The sequence below is a fragment of the Ptychodera flava genome, chromosome 5 (genome assembly GCF_041260155.1).
Source record: "Ptychodera flava strain L36383 chromosome 5, AS_Pfla_20210202, whole genome shotgun sequence".
Taxonomy (NCBI): Eukaryota; Metazoa; Hemichordata; class Enteropneusta; family Ptychoderidae; genus Ptychodera; species Ptychodera flava.
Window position 1 is genome coordinate 43,279,336 of NC_091932.1, and position 24,848 is coordinate 43,304,183.

The 24,848-nt window shown below is 37.5% G+C and overlaps 1 protein-coding gene across 2 annotated transcripts in view; it reads left to right on the forward strand.

The window, feature by feature from the left end:
* Positions 1–15,625, forward strand: part of LOC139134045 (golgin subfamily A member 4-like) — a 59,384-nt gene extending 43,759 nt beyond the window's left edge. For both annotated transcript variants that reach the window (XM_070700908.1, XM_070700909.1), the window contains one exon: positions 12,431–15,625. The gene's annotated coding sequence lies outside the window, so the exon portion shown is untranslated. The remainder of the gene's footprint in view (positions 1–12,430) is intronic.
* The last annotated feature ends 9,223 nt before the right edge of the window (positions 15,626–24,848 follow it).

Below are 24,848 nucleotides of genomic sequence, written 5' to 3' on the forward strand. Positions count from 1 at the left end.
TTGTCCTTGTTACTTTAACTATCGAATGACAGGGACTGTGAAACAGAAATAAAACCATAGACCCAATGGTTCTATGATAAAACTAAAACCATGTAAGATTGCTACGGTGATACTGATAGTGAAACAGTTACAGAGTCATACATTTTCTTTGCATTTTATGGTGAGCAAATCGTGATAAACCTACGTCTTCGCAGACTTTTATTTTGGGGCATTTTTCTGCCATAGTGTTTTTTTTTCAAACATGACATGATCCAGATGATAACTTGTTGAACTTTGAAACATCGCACCCAGAGGTGTGACATCACCGAGTACTATTGATTGATACTGCTCATGATTGTTTGTTACCTCTTGACAAACAAAATCTGTGCGAATGTTATTGAATGTGGGATTTCTATTTGCCTCTTGTTACTATTGTTACAGTTGATCGGTATTTTGAATCACAAGTGAGTACAAGGATGGCAATGACGGTGACTTCAAATGACAGCAGTCACCCTTGTCTTCCGCCGGCAGTCACTTGCATCACATGGCAGTCATTGCAGCGTTTGCTGCACTAACTGATAGTGGTTTGCCCGAAGTCAAAGACCGCCAAACAAACACAAACAGCCACTTACAGGAAATTGGCCTTAATTGCTGTGAATACTGTAAAATTAATGCTACGAACACAAATTTACATATTGTTTGGACCTTTATCTGTACAATTTTGTGTTCGCCGGTACAGCTGAAACCAGAAGACTGATTCCCCTAGACATGCACCCAACTAAGCTACTGGAAGCCTATAGCTGGTAATACACAGCCCTGCCATGCAGAGCTTAGTAACTACTGCAAAACAATTTTGTATGGACGAAGCCCAGGTTGAAACATATACCCGGGAGTGAATCAGATTTCTTGGGGGCAAAGCTCTTTTTCTCACCGGTTTCATTTAGATGTGATAGGAAAATAGTAGAAGTACATGCATGTACCGGTATGTCTTGCCATATTGAAACAGTATCGTACTGCGTATTCAAGCACTCATGATCAGAGAACCGGGCATAGACAGCATGCAGTACTGGCGTTCACTCCAAGATGTACGCATCAGTCGCCAAAGTATTATTGATTCAATCATACAATCACCGGGACAGTCTGCTGAAGTTTATTCTAGACTTTCATTTTACTCTGTTTTGATATTTCTATACTCACAGTCCATGGGCAAACCTGCATGGAGGTACATGTACAAATGAAATGAAAACAATTCCACCATTTAGGCAATAGGTCACAGTGAGAGAGACTGAGAATAGGTACTGTCATTGCAGCTTGTAGGCATTTGAAATGCCTTTACGAAAAATGTTCTCTTTTGCAGCAAAGAACAGTATATTGAAGAACAGGATTGGTTGTCAAGTTCTGTACATGCAAAGCTGACCGTCAAAATGATCAAACTTAATTCAGCTTACAGCATCGATAGTAGGGGAATCCCGAACACTGTGTTATCGATCTGGCGCCATATAATTATATGCATCATGTGCACTGTGTGTTTTTTTTCACACGCGGATGCTCATAGCAGTGAACAGCCGAATTGATGGTCATGACCATTTATTATTTCTTGCGATGGTTTTATTTATCGTGTTTAAAACCGGGGTCGAATATATGCATGCGTATCTACATGTCAAACACTACACATAGTGTCCCGTATCAAACAAACTTCATGAAAAATGGCCGACTTTGTCCCTTTAAATACTGATCTAGCTGTTATAGGAATTAATCATATGCAGAGGTTGTCGTATGATATTTATGTCTGTTTTTTGTGCTTCCCCAAAAAGTGTGTAAAACTCCTTTATCAAGGCATCAAGTAAAAATGTGACAAAATGCCTTGGATTTAAAGTAATATTCACACATCTTCACTTTTACTAGATAGCTATAGATATACACACCACTGACAAAATCCAAGTTATATCAAGCGTTACAAGAATATGATGAAAAGGATATCAATGTTTGTTAACAGCGGATATGTTGACAAGAAATAAGTTCACATGACCAATTCCAATTTGAGAAGACACTGATTTTAAGTGCATCACTGCATAAAATGAGAAATTCTTCTCCTGCAAGCTATATATTTTCAGCCTGTTGAAAATGAAATTTGCATTTTACTTATATAAAATAATTCAGCCATTCCATATAATATCCAGCTTCAAATATGCAGTCTGACACCATCATATTACTTGAAACTGTTCTGTAACAGGAAAAAATACCGCAATTATACGGTGTCGCTCACATTTGATCAGAATTGGTACATACCAGTATGGTAAAGATCAACAATTAATGTTGTTTCTATCTGTTCAGTGCAGGAAAATTCTATTTTCAATGTTATGACAATGATTTCTGCACAGTACAACCAGAAAAAATACAAGAAATATTTAAACCAGAAAAACAAGTTGACAAAAGTTGGACACGCTGCTACAGAGAAATAGATGTTTTGATCAAAAAAGGGCAAAAATTGTCCTAAAAACACAAATATTGAAATTTCACCACATTTTTTGCAAACAGCTTCTCAGCTTGTCAAAAGATGACCTGCAACATTTCGCGAAATCTATCAGCAATATAAATCACTGGGCCATATGTATGTTGTAGTTACAGCACGCAATCTTACTTGCGCTAGTGATATGGATGTACATTGTATCCTCAGACAGCGTCGAACTAAAATAAATTATAAATCTTAAAATTTACTCAGAAAAAAAATTAGCACAGCTTTTCTTATTTGGAAAAATTTTTTTTTAGAAATTTACAATTGTAAAAAAATGTTCACAATTTCATTGTGACCACCCCTCCCAAGATCTAATGGTCCATCCCTTAGTTTGAGCAGGTCTGTTAATATGTAACAGTTCATAAACAATGACAGGAAATGACTCAAGCTCAGTGGAGTAGCATGCTGGCATGCCACCACTCCTGAACATTTGCAGAATTTCCCTTTTTCTTACCTCATTCGCACATTTTTGACACTGATGTGTTCATTTGAACAAATTCACATCTCAACCCCTACATCTACCTGTACACCAAATACTGAGACGGTAGCTTTGGCGGTATGGGAGCCTTTGTGTGTGACGGACATACATCCGCACATACCCACAAATATACAGACATACAGACGCCACTCAGACTCATCATATAAGCTCTTTTTGGTATTTATATATAAAACCAAATATGAGCTAAAAAAGGAATCATTGGTGATAAAAAAGTTAATATTTACATTTGAAGCAACAGTTACATGTATCTGCTAAAATAAATCATTTCAAGGTAACTGGCAACACTGGTACCAGTAGGTATTACTCCTGTAACTGGCAACACTGGTACCAGTAGGTATTACTCCTGTAACTGGCAGCACTGGTACCAGTAGGTATTACTCCTGTAACTGGCAATACTGGTACCAGTAGGTATTACTCCTGTAACTGGCAACACTGGTACCAGTAGGTATTACTCCTGTAACTGGCAACACTGGTACCAGTAGGTATTACTCCTGTAACTGGCAACACTGGTACCAGTAGGTATTACTCCTGTAACTGGCAATACTGGTACCAGTAGGTATTACTCCTGTAACTGGCAACACTGGTACCAGTAGGTATTACTCCTGTAACTGGCAACACTGGTACCAGTAGGTATTACTCCTGTAACTGGCAACACTGGTACCAGTAGGTATTACTCCTGTAACTGGCAACACTGGTACCAGTACAGTGTTGTCCTTAGAAGCGGGTGCCGGGTAAATAACCCGGCTGTTTTGCATTTTTTCCCGGCTACTTTTAACGTAATTAGATCATTTTTATAGACCTGTAATTTCGGAAGTTGCACTGCCATGCAGCTGTGAGACGGCACACGCACGATTAGCAGTTTCGCGACCCCCTTCCCCGCATGGAACTGCACAAACATGGAACAGTTTGTAAATACCCGTTTGTGGCTTTTTGAGCCCGATCTTTTCTTTGTTAAATATTGTGATTGGCTGATGGTCGAGCCTATGGTGTTGCCTGTGTTACGAGCAGTGCGATTGGTTTGATTAGTATGAAGGTAATCTAATGATCTTAGGTCACTTTAAACGATGGCGTCAAAAAGAAATGTAACGTCGGCCACTGGCACCTTGCCGATGGAATATTTTTTCCCGAAGAAAGCCCGTTCGAAAGGTATACTTGATTCCAAAAATACATTTAGTTTATGTATGAAAAACTTCAATTTCAGTGAATTGGTGATAGAAAAGCGCCGAAAAGATGTGATTTTGATCGACGATTCGAAGTTCATGAGACTGCAGCTAGTTTTCCGCCGCCGCGCTGGCTGCCAACGTCACTGAGAGTATGATCTTCTCACAAATCAAGTTATTCTCAGAGCAATACCGACGCATTTTGTAGACTAAAAAAAATGATCTAGAACTTATTTTTTAGAAACAACTGTTTATTTGAATGGGTATTTTATTTTCATTGATTATTTTTACGTACTAGAATCCACGGTAACGGGTATGTATGTTGCCGAACGGCGCATCATCGTCATGGTTCACGGCTTCACCGTGGTGCTGATCCCCTGTTGTTCAAGACAACAGGACAAATACGTCGTGGATTCCGGCATGGGTTCAATTTTACTGCGCCTCTCCATGTTCTCCATGTTGGGTTGCCCGATAGTGTCTTTCGATTGATCCTCTGTATCATTTTTCACGGATTTGAAAGAAAATAGAAGTATTTCCTTCGACGACATGCAGATATCCGCTTTGATCAAATTTGGGGACAGCGAGACGCGATGATCGTGCGCGGTTTGCATTTAATTTGTTGCAACATTTCTGTCAATCACTCACTTTGTTTCAGAAACTATCGCTCGCCTGAAAATTAGCAACGTAGTAAGGGGCCATCGATAATAAAAGCTGACGCACGACAAACGTAATTCTTTCGTTGGGGGGGGGGGGGTAAAAGCTCATTTCGTTTTGTGCGTGTCAAAATCGCACAAGGATTTTCTATTGTTTTCGAAGTGCAACTTTGCAGCGAGAACGCAAAACTACCTTCGCGTTCATCGCGAACAATGGACCACAAAATACGGAGACAGAAAAGAAAACGAAAAGACATGAATGTGAAAAAAAAAACTTCTATGCGTTTTCAACGTAAAAATGTATGTGAAACATTTTCATACGTGCGAAATACATTTAAATGTTCTGTCTTAAAAAGTGGAACGCGTAAAGTGGAGGTTTTATTAATTAATGTGCCCTTCCAGTATCTTTTCATGAGCGTGCGGATCGGAGAGGTGCGTGTAGGTTTGCCAGAAACGGCATCATAATACGAAATTGATTTCGCATAAGAACTTTCGTTTTAAGGGGGCAGGGAGGGGGTTTCAAGTAAAACGAAGGAATTACATTTCTTGTGTGTCAGCTTTTATTATCGACGGCCCCTAAGTTCATATAGGCACAGCTGACATTGATAAACATGCCTCTGACTCGACGATGCCGATTTTTCAGACTACACTTAGCGACTCTCTACGCATTTTTTCTCTAATTTTCTATAACGCATACGTTCTATAACGCATTTTTTTTCGTAAATGCGAACACTGCTACAGTGAATTATCTCACCGATTTTTTTAACAAAAGCGAATGTGTTTTTATTAGAATACTGTCTTTTTGAATTTTCCATCCTGATTTCGTTTATAAGTATGATTGGAATCATCACAGTAAAGAAATTATGGGAACATCTGATAAATATTCATCAATTAAGTTTCAAGGAGTGGGGCAAAAGTTAAAGAATTAAGTTTTGTATCCGACATCCGTCTTTTCACGTGGCCTCTCTTCTAATTGAATTGAATATCTTGTTTTAATATCATCATGAAAACAATATAAAAAGTTATAGGTACATGTAGGCCAGGAAGGTGAATACTTACTAGTATTAACTTTAATGGAGATTGTACTTATAGTATATTCTTTCTGATATTAATTTTAGCATTTTTTGAGTGAGTCCGGAGTTCTGATTTAGTTATTTGTACATTTCTCTCAAACATTAGATATCGATGACGAAGTTCTATCAAGCGCTAAACAGCCTGATCTCTCCTCTAATGTACAATCTGAGTCTGCTGAGTGCAATATGGTGAAAGATAAGCAGTTAAAACTCCCTACATCTTCAGCTGCAGAGTCTTCTATCGAGTTGAAATCCAGTATATATGCAACCGATGTATCAGAAGATGTAAAAAAGTTATTTCCAGAAGGTAGTATATTACATCACCATGATCTTTGCTCAAAAACTGGTTGCTGTGGTATCACTCATCCTGAAGTTAAACGGATGTCACAACTGGATAAAAGAAGTAAATTCCAACACGCCTGGATTTTCAGAAATAGCACATCTTATTGTGAGGCCACATCCCAATATTGGTGCATATTTGTAGAAGGTGATGGAGTTTACTGTTATATCTGTAGGAAACATGATATGGTAAACAAGCACAACAGGACCAAAGTATATAATCGTGATCCTTCTACTCGCTTTCGCTCTGAAGCTCTCATAGAACACAGTAACAGTAAACATCATAGGGAAGCAATCAGCATAGAATTGTTGCAGAGAGTTTCCACTTTCCAGAAACAAGTAGATGAGAGTGAACAGCACTCAGATGATGTACTAGTGATAGCCTTCACTGCCATTTATTGGCTGATGAAGGAAGAAATTGCAAACAGAAAGATCAAGTCCCTTTTGCAGTTGGTGGAAATGTTGGGTGTTTCAAAACTGAAATATTTCACATATTCTTCCACTAGGTCAATACGGGAAATGTTCCTAGTATTAGGGAAAACCTTGCAAGTACAAATATTGAAGCAAATTAAAGCAGGGGCCTGTTTTGGCCTGCTTGCTGATGAGGCAACAGATGTTTCAGTTGTCAGTCAAATGATTTGCTTCATACAGTATTTGAGTAAAGAATCAGATACAGTGAAAACAAGTTTTCTGTTTGCTGCAAATGTACTGGAGAATAGCGTTTCTGCTGATGCTGAGACACTGTCCAGCATTATAGAGAATAAGTTAGAAGATCTAGAATTGGATAAAGAGAAGATAACATCATTCGTACAATGTAAGTGATGGGGCCAGTGTTATGACCGGTAAAGTGAATGGTGTAGCAACAAGGCTGAAGAGAGATTTGAATAATGTACTGCTGTCAGTTCACTGTGTCTGCCATCGTTTAGCCCTGGCATGCACAAGCACAGTCAAGGACATTTACTACATTGCGGAAGTTGAGAATTGTTTACGACAGTTGTGGTATTTCTTTCAAACTCCCCAAAAAGGATGTCCATATTCCTCAATTTACAGAAAGACCTTAAGGGACTTACCTTCTCAGACAAGACCGAGACTGTTTTGTTAAAACGTTTGAAGAAAGCATGCCAAACCAGGTGGCTTAGCTTTGGTGCATCTGTGGATTCAGCATGTGAGAATTATGTCTGTATCTTAATGGCATTGAAGAAGCTGGAAGCAGACCCAACTGCTCAAGGTCTCTTGATGAAGATCAACAACTGCAAGTTTCTTGGTGCACTGTATATTTTAAGAGAGATACGACTCCCATCTCTGTGTATGCTGAGCAAATCCTTTCAAAGAGGAAATGTGGATTTCTCACACATAAAGCCCACAATCGAGTACACCAAAGACAAACTTCAGCAAGTCGTAGAGACTAAAACACCTATAACTAAATTAAGACAAGAACTGGAGAGGGATGTTGAAAGCATGTCAGAGATGAATTTAACCCCACATATAACTCAGCAGCTTGAGTCATTGTTGGTGAAGTATGTGAACAAGCTGGTTGAAAACATTGATAACCGGTTTGAGCAGTCGTTACCAATTCTAACTAGCTTTACAGTGTTTGACCCAGCAAAGATACCAGCACAATCACATCCAGCCTTCAAAACATATGGTGATAACCACATCGATGCAATTGGATCTCACTATTTCCAAGCATTAGAAGCAGTTGAGCAAGATGCCAAGAAGTGTCAGCTTCTATCTGAGTGGCGTAGCTTTAAGTACAATCTACTTGTTTGGAAGCCCGAGTGTGTAGCCTTAGCTAAAGCCTCAAAGTCTTTAACTGCTACAGACTTAGCTATCGTAAAACTGGTGAAAATTCAGGAAATATACCCACTGCTGAGTTGGATAGGGGAAATATGCATCACTATACCCATGTCAAATGCTTGGCCAGAAAGAGGGGCAAGTGCTGTGAAACGGATAAAGACCAGATTGAGAAATAGGCTAGACAGCAGCATGCTGAACGTCTTACTGCATGTGACAATTAATGGTCCCAGTGTTAACACTCCTGAATGTGAAGTCCTTATGAAAGAGGCAGTGAAGGAATGGAAGATGGTAAGAAGTAGAAGAAAACTACCAAAATTACCAAAAGTGACTGCCAGTCAAAGTGATGATCAGGGTACACTTGCAGCAACAGCTGAATCAATACAAACAAACTTGGACGCCCTCCGAATGGAACTCCGAGAAGCGACAGCTGCCCTGAAACTCTGTGATGTCAGTGACAACGAAAGTGACAGTGACAGTGGGGATGAGTTTGATGGTTTTGGGGAAACTACTATGTGGTTATGAAGAATGGGAAATGAGCAATGAAATGAGTAGACAGCAGGTGATTTAAGATTAAATGTTAAATCTTCACTGCAAATAAAACCATGTGTGTCATAAATAATACAAACAAAACAAAATCATGTTTGTTTGTTTTGTTGTATGTGAGCCACGTCTAAGACACACAACAAAAGCACTGTTTCAGTCTCAGCTAAATGTCACCTCAGATGCCACCAGAGAACACCATTTCCACTCAAAAATTTCATTTTTCGCCTTGCGAGAGGGGGACACCCCCCTCTCACGCTCTCCCCCCTCGTTCGCTACGCTCACTCGTCGCTCGGTCACTTCGCTCCCTCGCACTTAACCCGCCTACTTTCCTAAATTACCCGGCTACTTTTAAATATAAGGGTACTCCTGTAACTGGCAACACTGGTACCAGTAGGTATTACTCCTGTAACTGGCAACACTGGTACCAGTAGGTATTACTCCTGTAACTGGCAACACTGGTACCAGTAGGTATTACTCCTGTAACTGGCAACACTGGTACCAGTAGGTATTACTCCTGTAACCGGCAACACTGTACCAGTAGGTATTACTCCTGTAACTGGCAACACTGGTACCAGTTGGTATTACTCCTGTAACTGGCAACACTGGTACCAGTAGGTATTACTCCTGTAACTGGCAACACTGGTACCAGTTGGTATTACTCCTGTAACTGGCAACACTGGTACCAGTAGGTATTACTCCTGTAACTGGCAACACTGGTACCAGTAGGTATTACTCCTGTAACTTGCAACACTGGTACCAGTAGGTATTACTCCTGTAACTGGCAACACTGGTACCAGTAGGTATTACTCCTGTAACTGGCAACACTGGTACCAGTAGGTATTACTCCTGTAACTGGCAACACTGGTACCAGTTGGTATTACTCCTGTAACTGGCAACACTGGTACCAGTAGGTATTACTCCTGTAACTGGCAACACTGGTACCAGTTGGTATTACTCCTGTAACTGGCAACACTGGTACCAGTAGGTATTACTCCTGTAACTGGCAACACTGGTACCAGTAGGTATTACTCCTGTAACTGGCAACACTGGTACCAGTAGGTATTACTCCTGTAACTGGCAACACTGGTACCAGTAGGTATTACTCCTGTAACCGGCAACACTGGTACCAGTAGGTATTACTCCTGTAACTGGCAACACTGGTACCAGTTGGTATTACTCCTGTAACTGGCAACACTGGTACCAGTAGGTATTACTCCTGTAACCGGCAACACTGGTACCAGTAGGTATTACTCCTGTAACTGGCACACTGGTACCAGTTGGTATTACTCCTGTAACTGGCAACACTGGTACCAGTAGTATTACTCCTGTAACTGGCAACACTGGTACCAGTTGGTATTACTCCTGTAACTGGCAACACTGGTACCAGTAGGTATTACTCCTGTAACTGGCAACACTGGTACCAGTAGGTATTACTCCTGTAACTGGCAACACTGGTACCAGTAGGTATTACTCCTGTAACTGGCAACACTGGTACCAGTAGGTATTACTCCTGTAACTGGCAACACTGGTACCAGTTGGTATTACTCCTGTAACTGGCAATACTGGTACCAGTAGGTATTACTCCTGTAACTGGCAACACTGGTACCAGTAGGTATTACTCCTGTAACTGGCAATACTGGTACCAGTAGGTATTACTCCTGTAACTGGCAACACTGGTACCAGTAGGTATTACTCCTGTAACCGGCAACACTGGTACCAGTAGGTATTACTCCTGTAACTGGCAACACTGGTACCAGTTGGTATTACTCCTGTAACTGGCAACACTGGTACCAGTAGGTATTACTCCTGTAACTGGCAACACTGGTACCAGTAGGTATTACTCCTGCTGTAGTTCAAAACAGCAAATACAACTGTCATTCAAAAGGAAGGAATTTGAATCAGACTGTAGAAATATGAATTTATTTATTGTTCAACAATATGTATTATTAATGCAAGACATTTTTCTATGATTACTGGTCAAGAGCATTTGGATAAATTTGTTGATGGCATTACGCATAGTCTGACAGTGCGAAATGAGTACACAATATCGGTATATAGAAACAATATTACTAACTTTTTGGAATTGTAGAATTTATAGTTTAAAGGTTCTGTTTTGAAGACTAGCATTGCATAATTGTAGCAATATATTTTATAACACAACTTAGCTGTATTTTGTTATTACATGTAACCATCAATCAATTTGCTGATGAAACAATGTACTTGCTGATAAACATGTGTATCTTTCACTCAGATTTCACTCAGAGTGAACCAATGAAGATATAAGAACAAATAAGAATTTTTGAACTAATATCTACAAACGTGCTGCCATGGCAACAAACCTTTTTCCCATCAAACAATTAGAGCATTTCCCCAAGTGTTCAAAACCATGACATGATATAAACAAATAAAATTAATAGAGCACAAAAAACTGTGGTGTAACTGAAATCTTTAGAATGAACTATTATAAGTGGGCAATTGTTTAGTCACCATGGTGATAGGCATTAGAATTAATCTAACATCAATCATAAATACATTACACATTTCGGTCACAAGATTTACTTTTTGATGCAATTTGTATCAATAACTTTTCTCAGTTTCAAGGTATAGGAAATACTGCATGTTTCCATTCTTTATAATTATCCTGCCTTCATCTATGACCTTTGACCTTTCAGGGCATTGGTCAAAGAATATACTAGTATGATGAACTAATATTGCAAAAGGTATTGCCATGGCAACATGAAGTTCTTAAATAAAAAGATAACAGAATGGCAAAAAACTGCAGTGAAATGAGAACGTTATAAGTATTTCATAAAAATAATGGTAAATGCCAGTAATATTATTCTTAAATTTATTATGAGAAAGAGATTGACTTTTAATATCAATGGCATAATAGCAGAAACATAATTTTTCACCAAAGACTATTTTTCCATTATTTGTCATTGGTAGAATCAGTAATTTAGCTTGTGGAACAATGGGCTTGCATTATCTTAAATGAATTTTGAAAGAATTTTTGATGTAGCTGAACAAATAGAGCAGATATACACAGATGAGAATTTTTGAACCAAATTCTACAAATGTGTTGCTATGGTAACATGGCTTTCACTAAATTAACCATATTCAGAAAGTAGTATATAGTGATACAACAATAGCAAGTGTAATCAACAACACACCTAAAAGCTGGGATGTTTAAAACATTGGAAAGTTCTACTTATGACAAAAATTTGTATTTATTGTGTTGCCATGGTAAAAAGGCATTAAACTAAAAAACTATGATAATAGTTACATCAAAAAGCTTGGCTGTATAATTATCATGACATTGCAATTTAATTTGTGTCAATATTTGTTCAAAGTTTTAAGGTATTTGAATTACTGTACAGTCAGATTGTCAACACAGATCTGCAGGTTGTTCTGTTTATCTTGCTTTGACCTTTGACCTTTCAGAGCAAACCACAGAAGATCTAGTGACAATTCCAAAATTTACAAAAAGTGTTGCTATGGCAGCATGATGGTCATCAAATCAAGTACACCAGACAAAGTCCCCTTCATTACAATAATATGTTAATAATCAAATATGATCAATAAACTACACATTAAAAGCTGCAAATTAGATTGTCATTTGAAATGACTTACCGTATCTTTGACAGAACATTTACTTGTTGTGTTGCCATGGTAAAATAATATAAACACTAATAAAATGGCGATAATAAATAAACTAAAAAGTTAGGGTGAATGATTGACTTGGTAATATAGTTTAATGTGAATCCATATCTGCTTTCAGCTTCAGGATAGATCTATCAACTCTAGTGCAGCCTATTGTCACTGCATTTCTATTTCAGTTCCAACTTATCCTGTTTTGACCTTTGACCTTTCAGGACGTTGGTCAAGAAGAACTCTGAAGGGTCATCAAGGACAGAAGTTCAAACGTGTGAGAGGTCTGGCATTCCACAATGATAAACTTTTGGTGTGTGACAGAGACAACAATCTTGTACACATACTGAATCAAGATTACACATGTGAAAAGGAGTTGGGCAGTTTCAGTGGTCAGTTTGCCAAGCCATTCCAGCCACAGTCCATAGCTGTCTCTCAGGACAACCTCTACTTCATCCTTGATGACAGTAATGTGCAAATAGTTGTTTGTGATCAAAATAATAAAGTTATCAGAATAATTACCCTACCTACAGACTCAAATCCCAGTGCATAGCTCTTGTGAAGGGATTTGTTATTGTGCACAGATGTCAAAGGTCAACGCGTCCTGAAGTACAGCCAGACTGGACAGTACATTTCTGAGTTTGGTCTTCGAGGTAATAGTGAGGCACAATTAGGCTGGCCTGGCTTTGTTGCTGTCAACAGTAAGGATGTCATCATGGTGTCTGACAGTAACAATGCACTGCATCAAGTGTTTTGACACTGACTTGAATTATTTGTACAAATACGGTCACCACGGTACCGGCGATAGTCAGCTGTTCTACCCAGGCAGCATTGCCGTTGATGGCGCTGATCATGTTTATGTTTGTGATTTCAACAATGCTAGGATTTCGATTTGGAGTCGAGATAGGACTTGGATTGGTAATCTTTTCCATCGTCAAGTGATCGACCCCTGCTACATGGCAGTGACCGCCGACGGTGATAGAATTGCTGTTAGAGTGGATACAGCGATGAAATCTATGTATTTTCTAAGTAGACAGAAACACCAAGATGATGTGTAAATGTCTAAATTTCATCAAAATATTGAAATTTGTTCAAAAGTTTTGACGCGCTAATTTTAATCGTCACTCAAGCGTGACGAAACGATCGAACTGCACTGTTTACATCACCCTCCAAACTAATAATCGGTTATTTCTTGCATTTAGAACCGATATTCTGGGCCAACAATATTCAAAGTTGTTGTCGCTACTTCTCTAGAGTTTGAACATGACGGAATTTAATGATTTCAGAAGCATTTTCAGTGAAAAAATCAAGGAACTTTGACAAGAAGTGTGTGACAATCGACGGTGATTTGTCAACATCACAACACATGAGTCATGTCAACAAATCAATATGGGGGTTATTTTCTGCATTTTCAAACAGAATTTTGAACTGAAATATTCAACATTGCTGTCACTTCATGTCTTCGATACAAATATACCAAAAGTGAGTTGTTTACGAGAATTTGTAATGAAATATTTGAGTCATTTTGTCAAGAGGTGTGTTCTGCAATGCAAGCTTACTGATTACAGAACCGATCCCATCACATCTCAACTCGTAGAGAATGGCGAATCAACAGTTGTGTGTGTGAAACAATGTTTAAAAACATTACCTGCATATTCTCTGTTATCTCTGTTATCTATGGTTTCAAGTTTTCCTATCGATGAACCAAAATTACGCCGACATAAGTCATTATATCCAGGGCCCCTACAGACATGATGTTGACCCGACGCCATCGCGATGAACTGTGACAGTGGTATTGTAGAGGGCGCTATCACACAGCTGCATGCACCTGAGACATGACGAGTGTACGTACATGGAGAATGACCGGTTAGCTCTTCAACAGATATTAGTGGGCAGCAAGGACGATTTTAATGTCAGCTTTTCATGGTTGTTTAATTCATATGTTGACATTTGTATTGTAACAAGGACATTTTTTCAGTATCATTTATCGTTTTGGTGTTTTCTACATTTATCATGATAATAAACTCTGGTGGAGGGACCGCAAAAAGTCAACTCAAACTTTATACTAATGTTTTCTGCGGCATAACGCCGAGAGGGTCTGTCGAGATCTGCACTTCATATTTTTCCCAGACTGCTTTTTGTGATTAAAAGAGGATGGCAAAATTTTGTAAATGTACACAGTAGTTGTAAAAGTTAACCTGTGACGAAATGTTCAGGGTAGGGTAGTTCAAAGTGCACCGGTGTTCAGACTACACACATTTACTATATTTAGTATTAAATTTAATTTTCCCTGTAGAATGTAAAATTACTTTTGAGATAAAGAAGTCAGTATCGAAGGCGTATAGTTTTCATTCGTAACGATTTATCAAAATCATTCTAATTTTATCTTAATATCAATTCTCTGTGTAATAGGCTTCGTGCACTGGAGTTAGGACCCGGGAGTTAGGAGCATCATGAGAGCTGTAGTCCGCGCACAGAGAAGGCTTTGAGCAACGCGCTGCCAGTTCTACTGTGATTAGAGGGAAATGCCCCCTCAGCAGGGGAATTCATTGCCTGCAGTTTGGTTTTAGTGGCGGTTGGATACTTCTGACCAAAATAAAAAACAAAAAACCCCCGACGATTGAATAAATTAGCATCGAAATCAGCCGCATATGCAAAGATAAAAATCTTAATTCCCGATCAGTCTGGTGTCCAAACGTTTCTTTGGTTCGAACTGTCCTTTTTCCAGTCTTACACCGTTGTATTAAACTTCAGTAAATTGTCAATAGTGGCAGAAACACAGCGGCGATAGTTTTTACGTATTAAATTGCGTTTGAAGGGCGAAGTATAGAGATACTTTGTTGATAGTCGATATCACTGGACGGAGATGGAGCTTTCGGGCTCAGATGTATATAGCGCCCCCAATGTTGGATTCTTTCAACTACTTTCGTTCATACACTAAATCCGATTGAAACTTCAGAGCTTGAGTTTCTGATTCAGTTTAAAGCTATGACACTGAGATACGAAGACATATTTTTCGACAAAAACCACAAATAAAGTGGTAAAGAATGTAAAATTACATAAATAGGAAATTATAATAATGATTTAACAATGCTATCATCGAGAACTTTGTGATTTATTATCAATATGCTTTGAAAATTTGACCATCTGCATTATATTTTTTAAGCCATTTCTCTGATTCAGGTCTAGATTGGAAATGTTTTGAACACTCACCAACAGGTATAGGGCTGTATCAGTGTACTCTTTGTTTAATTCTTGTGTCCAGCATTACATTCCCATTACTTCAGTGCATGTACAACAGTGAACATTTATATATCATCAGGGTTGTACAGAGAAATAGAAAAACATCCTCTATGACCAGACTTGATAGTGACTCATGTAATATTTTTAAATTTTCTAATAAAGTGATGTATTTGGCATATTTTCTCGTCTTGCTTTGTTATAATTGGAGATGGCCTGAACAGTGCAGAGATTAAAAAGTCATTGATGTCAATGTTACAGTAAGGAAGAATGTATTCATGCTGTGTTTTTTCATAAATCTTTAGACAAGACTTGAAGCAAGCAATAAATTATTCTAATAATCAACTTTGAGGACTAAACCTAACCTCTAAAACAAAGTCTGGACAGTTAACATTTGTTTGAGCTGTTTTGTCCTTTTGACCTCACACATAAGTGCTGCAACATCTTGAGTGAGTGCTTTGCAACTCCAGGCTATGCATAAGTCTACCACATGGAGCAGTCACTAATATAGAATACAACACTGATGAATTCAGCACCAGAGATTGTAGAGTCTAGAATGGTAGGGGACCTGAAAAATTATAAACTCCATTGCTTGATGGGTTTTTTTTTTTTTTGTACATAATCAGATAAAACTCATTCACATACATGTATGTGTTCACTTTGATTGTTTATTGGCACCTGGAGCCACAAATCTGTACTTTTTGATTTTCTGCAGAATTAATGTTTGAAGGTGATAATTTTATGATTAAGAATGTATATTACATCAAGATCTTATCAGATTTAAGTTTGTATCTACATTGTTGATTAAAAACCTTAATGTTATATTTGGTTCAATGAGATATTACTGTTCAATCACATGACTCAGTAGTGTACTAAAGAATGTGTATGTAACAATGTTTACATGATCAATCTACAACAATTTACCTGATTGCACAAATACAAAAAAATTGTCAAATTTTAATGCTTAAGGATCTGTAGTTATGCAATGACAATAAGAAACTGAATTAAAATACTGTAATATTTATTTCTCATGTTAAAAATAAAGGATAAACATAATGATACATTATTTTAAATAAAAATAGTTTTCTTCAAATATAATTCTTGAATAAAACCATGATTGAATCTTAAAATGTTGAAGTGATAGACAGACAAACATTGAAATAATACAATGGATTAAAATGAAACAGGAATTCATATTAACAAGTTTTAAGTCACCTCAGAGTATGACTAAAGTCAGTTGCTTTTCATTGTCCATATTTGCCAGTCATCTAAAGAGGGCATATATTTCTAAAAAGACTAAATTTGAGCAAAGAAATAAAAAATCCATGTCTGTTTGAGGAAGAGGACAATGTCTTGTACTGTCAGCCTATGGATGAGAAATCTATTTATAAGATGACTAGGTAGCTCACTAAAATTGTTTAATAACAATAATAATAATTTATTTATAAAGCGTCTATATCCACTGTGATAAAAAGTGATCAAAGACGCTATAAAATTACACTACTATTTAAAAATGTAAAATATGCAAATGAGAAAAAACTTCACAACTAAATGAAAAATGTACAAGTAATAAAAATTATAAATTCAACAAAACAACACTTTGCACAACAACTCATGTGGTAACCTTATGTCACCAAAAAAGGACATAAAATATTAATAAAGGCTAATTTAAAAAGGTGCATTCAAGGTTTGATTTAAAAGAAGAGAGAGTAGGGGAGCATCGGACCTCAAGTGGAAGATTGTTCCAAAGAACGGGGGCAGCAACACTGAAAGCACGAACCCCATATTTCTTAGGACGTGACCTATTTTGGCAGAGTTTTAAACTGATCAGCAGATCTCAAACTACGATTCAGAACATATAAAGAAATCATGTCACATAAGTAGTTTGGAGCAATGGAATGGATACATTTGTAAGTAACTATTAAAATCTTAAAAATTATGTGTTGAGAAATAGGTAACCAATGTAATTGCTTAAGTACAGGAGTGATATGTGAAGTGGGTTTAGAACGAGTGACAATTCTGGCAGCAATATTCTGAATACGTTGAACACGATTAATTAAGTATTTGGGAAGTCCTAATAAAAGAGAGTTACATGAATCAATACGAGATGTAACAAATGCATGGATTAATTGCTCTGTGGCAGATTTAGAAAGATACTTCCGAATAAGTGCAATGCGACGTAAATGGAAAATAGCTGAACGGCAGATCTGACCAACATGAGGCTTCATTGTGAGGCTGGAGTCGAGAGTGGCTCCCAAGCTTTTGGCCTGAAAATGAACAGGAATCAAAGTGTCACCAACCCTAATTTCTCTGATCCCGTTCTCAGGCTGATTACCAGTAATGGCAGAAAAGGTTACAAATTCAGTTTTCTCATCATTTTAATAGGCAGAGAAAGTTTTCTGACATCCAGGACCTAACCTCTGAGATACATAATTCAAGATTACTAGCTACCCTTGCAGCCGTGTCAATATTGAAAGACATGTAAAGGGAGGAATCATCAGCATAAAAACTATATAGATATCCATGACTAGTGATATGTAGGTCATTTTCACACACTCATCATGACCTGAGTTCAATTAGTCTAGAACATTCTCAAGGTCACTGCCCTTAATGACCTCACAATCTTGAATTCAACTAGTCATGTTTGGAATGTTCTGGAAATTTACTGAGTTGTGCAAGAGAGATAATTTTAGAACAGTAATTAGCATGTCAATAAAAGTTCTAGATTGTTCTTATATGCTTATATAAGCACATGAGTATTAATACTGGGACAGCAGGCTTGCAGTCGGACATTTTGGGATCATGTCTCTTGCGTGTTACTTCAAGTCTTTGGAAACTCCAGCAGTGTTAATTTCAAGACTTTTCAAGACCTTCACTGCCACGCTGGATTTATACTGTGGACTTTGTGCAACTTCAAGCCTGCAAGCCAAAGGACTGTTCATTCATCCGACTGACTGTTACAACTCTGAGACTGGAGCTTTGCCGTCCCAGCTGAGATAAGTAGCCTGTACACTTTTACAGTTTGTATTCTATCCCTTGACTTAGCAATTAGTTTTATTTTCGTTATAAATTTTGTTTAAACGGAAACTGCTGAATTCACCCTTTTGTTCGTTTTCTCTGCACGTAACACTAGAAACCAATGCTCCTAAAGGAGATGTGTATACATCAAAAGTATTCAGTTTCAGGATAGGTGTTTTGTGCAGGTGCTGCTTTCATCATCTGGTCTGAATTCAAACAGTTTCTGTGATGGCATGTCAGACACTTTTAAAGCACAGTGCATGTACAGTGTGCCTCAGTGAGTGACTTTGATTTCTGTGACAGGTCTAGTTACAATTTTGTCAGATTGACCAATGTGACAAAACTCCACCATGCAATTTTGGATCTGCTCTAGGATCATCAGGTGGAAACCATGGCAACACAGCTGTAACATTGTACTCATCAAGTCTTGATAGTAATTCTTTCAAAATATATGTAAACAGGAAAGGTATTAAAGATGAACGGAAGCACTTTGTTACCAAATGTTCCTGATGGACACAGAAGTTCTAACCAGGCAATTACCAATAGATCATTTTCTTGATTAAATGTTGCATGGACAGCAGAAGAAAACATTCTTGTTTCCAGAACAAAACTCCTCAATAAATGTGTCACTAACTTTTGACACTGATCATTTTCTGATCACAGTGTGAGTCCTGTATTTCATTCTGCTAAAAATTATTATACAATATAAATCACAAATATAAATCATTAAAATATTTATGATCACTTAATAATCCAGGCATCTTTTGACTCTGAGAGTCGAGAGAAGTTGAAAGTACCTTTAGTGAAGATAAAAAAAAGCTGAAATTATCTTTAGTGAAGATAAAGAAACAATTGGAATCATGAAGTCATACTAAAAATTATGTCAGTGATTGACCAGGATACTTATCAGCAATGTTGATATATTCACATGGATCATTCTTGTTGTTATAAAGACACCGTGATTTTGTAGGTTTACAGTTTTTTGATGCATTGGTGGGTTTGTGACCACACTCAACGATGGCTGCTCTCATATCATTAGTAGAAGGGCCAGCTCTAATTCCTACAATTACAAATCATCAAACAGTATTGTACCGAGAAGATTCTTTGAAATTAAAAATAATCACTGATTGTAATCAATTCATTCACATGCCCACAAATGATTTGTTCTTATTATGCCTTTATGTTCTGGAAATTCAATTCTGATTCTATAATTTAACTTTGACAGCATTTTTGTAAGCATCTACTGCCCTTATCTTGAAGGTTTGAAAGTAAAGTCAAATATATGCAATTTCAAAGTTGCAAATCAGCTGTCTCTTTCAAATTCTATTTGTTTTTACTGAAGGTAAATTCTTGCAAGCAGTTCAAGCCTTTTATTTGAAAACAGTAACAGAAATTCGTTAAAATTCAACTTTTACCAAATTGAATCAATAATTAGTCCAAAATATTTTGGCATAGATAAGCGTTTAAGGTATATGCGCCTTGAAATTAAAAGACTTTGAGCTTTGCTTAAAACTTTCAACCTTTAAATCATTTCCTTTCAAAATAAAGAATTAAAATCAGGGGGTCACCACGCGAAAATGAATGCTAGAGAAACAAAGTACAGTACCAAATATTTATCAACATATGAAATTCAAAATGCCCATCATTCTTGTGTTAACTCTCTGGGGAAAATAACATCTTTGATTTTCACTTAAATAAGCTGGTGAAAACTTTTTATATTGATCCTCAACAAGTGGTAGGCTACAAAAAGTATTGTAAAAATTTGAGTGTGTAAATATCTGTCCCCAATATGCATCCTACCTGGAACATGTTAAAGGGACAAAGTCGGCCATTTTTCATGAATTTTGTTTGATACGAGATACTACTTATATTGTTTGACATGTTGAAAGACACTGAATGAATGGGTGACCATGCATATATTCGACCCCGGATTTAGACAAATGAAACCATCGCGTAAATGAATTAATGGTCATGACCATTAATTCCTTTTCGCGATGGTTTCACGTATAACTCACATGATAACTCATTATATAAACACATTATAACTCACATGATTTTTTACAAAAACGGATTATAGTTTAGAGCTTCATCAACTGAATGTCTTTTGAATCATGGGGGAAAAGCGTCAAGCTTGTGAACTTCCCTTTAAATGTCTAGATGATGGCCACAATTCCGTGCAATTTGCTGGCTAATTGAAACAAGAGTCTTTTCCTCAGTACCAGTGTATGGCTGTAGTGTTGATCTGGTACATGTATTGATACATACACCTTACCTTGCCAACCGTGTGTGTAGAGACTCCCAATTTCTCAAAATATCGTGGAAATGTAGTTTCATTCAGTGGCAAATCAGATGGCATCGTTCCCATTATGACATCATGCTGTAAACCTGATTTCAACAAAAACAACAATTCCATTGGTTATACATACTCTGCTGGTAACATTCTATGAAAGGACTAAGTCTGTACAATTACCAAGACACATTTGCCTACATCGCTGTCTTTCATGAATCTCGAAAAATTTCAGCAATTACGGATATCAGTACTATTGAGATCTCCAAAATAAACAAGATATTACAGAATCTTACTGAGGGCTCTAATACGCAAAAGCTATAATGATCCAGTTCATCATTACTCTAAAGACAAACAGGATTTACGGCTTTATCCATACCGGTATGTATCATCATCCACAGACGTACATGTCCATGTCTTCTTATGAATGCAGGAATAGGGACGGGGCTGCTATTGTCTCGAGTCTTCTTCTCCTGGGTAATAGACAGCAAGATAAAAAAGACTATATTTTTGAGAGTGCACATGTATACTTAATATACATATTTGATAATCATAGAAAAGACAGCACCACTCTCTGTTGACAGATTTGTATTATTTTATGCTTCCCTACAAAACTCTATTGCTGATCTGGTTTTCTTGCCAACTGATTGATTGTTCAAACTTCAGTAAAAGCATAGACAGTAGAGGGGGAAAGCCCCTCTACTGTCTGTGGTAAAAGCCAGACTGAAGACAAAGACTAAAGACACTGCTCCAGGAAACTGTAAACTGTGTTACAACTGTAGAATGTGCAATTTCATGATTCAGAACAATGAATACAAAATAATCAACAAAGCATATCATCTCACTGGCCAATTGACATGCAAAACATGCAATATTATCTATGCCATTGTCTGTGCTAAATGCAACAAATTGTATATTGTGAATCAATGAACTTCGTATCAGAATCAATGGACACATTTGTAGCATTCGTACACACAAAGATACCCTGGATCGCCCATCACTTTCATGAACCCGGTCACAATATTAACCACTTCTAATTCACTGGCCTCTGTGAAATCTATTCTCGACACGACAAAATAAGAAAGCAACTCAAACTTTAAAAATTATTAATTCCCTGGGCACTCTTTCACACACTGCTATCAACAGAAAAGTATTACTTCACAAGATCACTGTCTGTGAGAGAAATCTTACAACACATCCTAACAATCCCAAGTTTGGCTAAAAATAGACCATTGTCAGAAGTGTCAACTCGAATTGATAATTAGCCGCATTTGCATAGAGCATCATTTGAACCATTTACCTCCATGAATCAATCCTAGAAACCTTTACTCCAAGTTTCAAACGTAATCACATGAGTAACAAAAATTCATCAAAAATACAAGTTTGCAAGTTTTGTAATAATTTCAAAAAAAAATCTGACTTGGGTCATCCCTTCAAACTTGCACACAAAAGTAATCAGACAATGAAATTCCAAGAAGATTGTTTTTGGAATAGTTTGACCATAAACAGGAAAATCTACCCAAAAAATACAGTTTTGCAGATTTTCACACAAATCTGATAGAGATCATCCCAATTGACCTTCATATCAAATTTCAAAGCATTTAATCTGATGAGCGGTTTCAGAAAAGAACATTAAAAAGAGATTTTAAAATGCCCCCAAAATACAAATGTATACAAACATACAAATTACAAATTTACTAGTAAAACGAATCCGACTAAGGTCACTCCAACAATCAGCATACAAAATAAAAAACTTATCTCACAAGTAATTTCTTTGAAGAGGAATTATTTGCCAGTACCAAAAGCAGGAAATACTTGCTTAATATGAAATAAAACTCAACTAACTTGACAAAGGTTACCCAGAGCAACCTACATACAAAATTTCACGCCAGTCAGATGAGCACTTTCCAGGAAGTTGCTTGGAATGGGAAAAGTTGATATGCCTGCTGCGTACAATATGAGAGAAATCTTGCAACCATGGAGGTAGCTACGTCCATGGCTACATGGACACGATCTGCCCATCATTGCACTTGAGGTTGCAGATTGTTCTTTCACACTCAGAGGGCTCCAAATCGGAAACAAAACAGTCCTTGTCTATTATTTCCGCCGTTTCCATCTTTGATGAAAGAATTGTGCAGCAAAAATATTTGAAAGGGACGTTAAATCCACTTCTGAGATTGTGTCAAACCGCGACAACGTCTGTGTCGAGTACCTGAATTGACCATGACCATGGCACCTGCAAGCTTTGTCCATGACCTTTTGACCTGTCAGCTGAACTTTGAAACATCCGTTGGGGCGCTTTGCACAGAGGCACTGTTCTCACTCGAGGGTGGGGGCTGGAGCAATCGCAATTGAAATCTGAATATTAAAATCCAACCAACAATGCCCTAAAAACCTTTTAAAATCCCCCTCTATTTGATCAAAGTTGTTCAAGTATCCCGTTATCATATAGCCAAACATTTAAAGCCAACAAAAGAGTTTGACATTTGTTTCAGTACTTTTGCTCCTTGTATCAACTCCAATTTTGTTCAAGTTTCATACCCTTTCATGTTGATTTTTTTATATTAAGCTTATTTAGCAACCTGCATACGTGCAATGTACATTTATATTACTGGCAATTGTATTGAGTCATCCATAAATTGAATACTGCTGTCAATACGACAACATTTCTACATAATCATACCCAGGCTGTGTTTATAAGTTTAAGGCATTTCATCATGATACTTTTAAAATGTCATTCATCTGACAGATGTTTTGTTGTTGCATGATATCAGGCAATTACCGGCAATACTCAGGCAGTACGCAAATTTATTTATTGCAAAATTCTTAGAAATATCCAACCGTGTTCAATTTTACCTACCACAGATAATTAAAATATACCTATCAGATTTTTAAAACTGGTTTTCTAATCATTTACAATCTGCCATTGGTATCTAAAATTGTTTATCAGACATCCATAACTAAAAAAGTATGATTCTCATTCCTCTTTTCAAGTCATTCTGTTTTCTACTTCATGGTACAAAATATTTGAAAGGGACGTTAAATCCACTTCTGAGATTGTTTCGTCGACGGTCATGTAGATAATAGCCACAATCCTCAAGTCAACACACCGAGCAGATCTCTCCGATCAAGTCCACAAACCACACTTAAAGTTCCTCGACCCCTGTTAAATTCATACGGTGACAGATCCTTCTTATCTCCTATTCTTCATCAATTCTATGGAACAAACTGCCAGCTCATATTCGATCAGCTCCCGACATTCGCACCTTCAGATCTATCTCATTTCTTCAAGAGAGCTTACCTGTGACCTTAAGCGCCAGTGAACATTGCTGATGGACACTAGGCGCTATATAAATTATTTATCCTGTCCTAAGTATTGAACCTGCTTATGTTTACGAGGTCAAAGTAGCCAAAATCAAACTGCCTGGTACTTTTCTGGGTATGGTCATATCAAAATGATATTAATTATCAAAGTGATAATGCTAAAGTACTCTGCCAAATATAAGTGAGCAACGTGTGTCATCCTGCAGAGTTGTGTCAGCACACAGGCGCCCGTGCCCATGGTAGTCTGTTAGATCAATACCTAAATACTTGGGAGTATTTTAGGTTTTAGTGGTGGATAGATCGAGCAGAAAATCGACTGATCTATAGTAGACTACCCAGCGCACGGGCACCTGTGTGTAAGCAATGCCCACAAAATGTAAACCACTGATCCACATGTAAATTCTGGTCCAGACTAGAATTCAAATGTAAACAATAGCAGTGTATGCCTGGTCAAACGTCATCACAATTTTGATGTTACATGTCAAAATTAGAGGCAGTGAAGTGTGGTCGGGCCAGAGAACTTAATCAGTATATCAGTGCAAAACACCGTCGACAGACTGCATTTCATATTTGCTTCCAAAGGATGAGTGGAGTGATCTCTGTGTGCAATTACACTCCCTCTATCCACGTGCAATGTAGAATCTGCACAGCTTACCTGAAAACCCGGCCAGACCCGAGTAGACATGAGACGAATTTCGGAAAACCCGACTCACCTGAATCAATATTTGTAAGTCCAATTTTGACACATGCCGCGCCGCTCCGTATTGTGATAT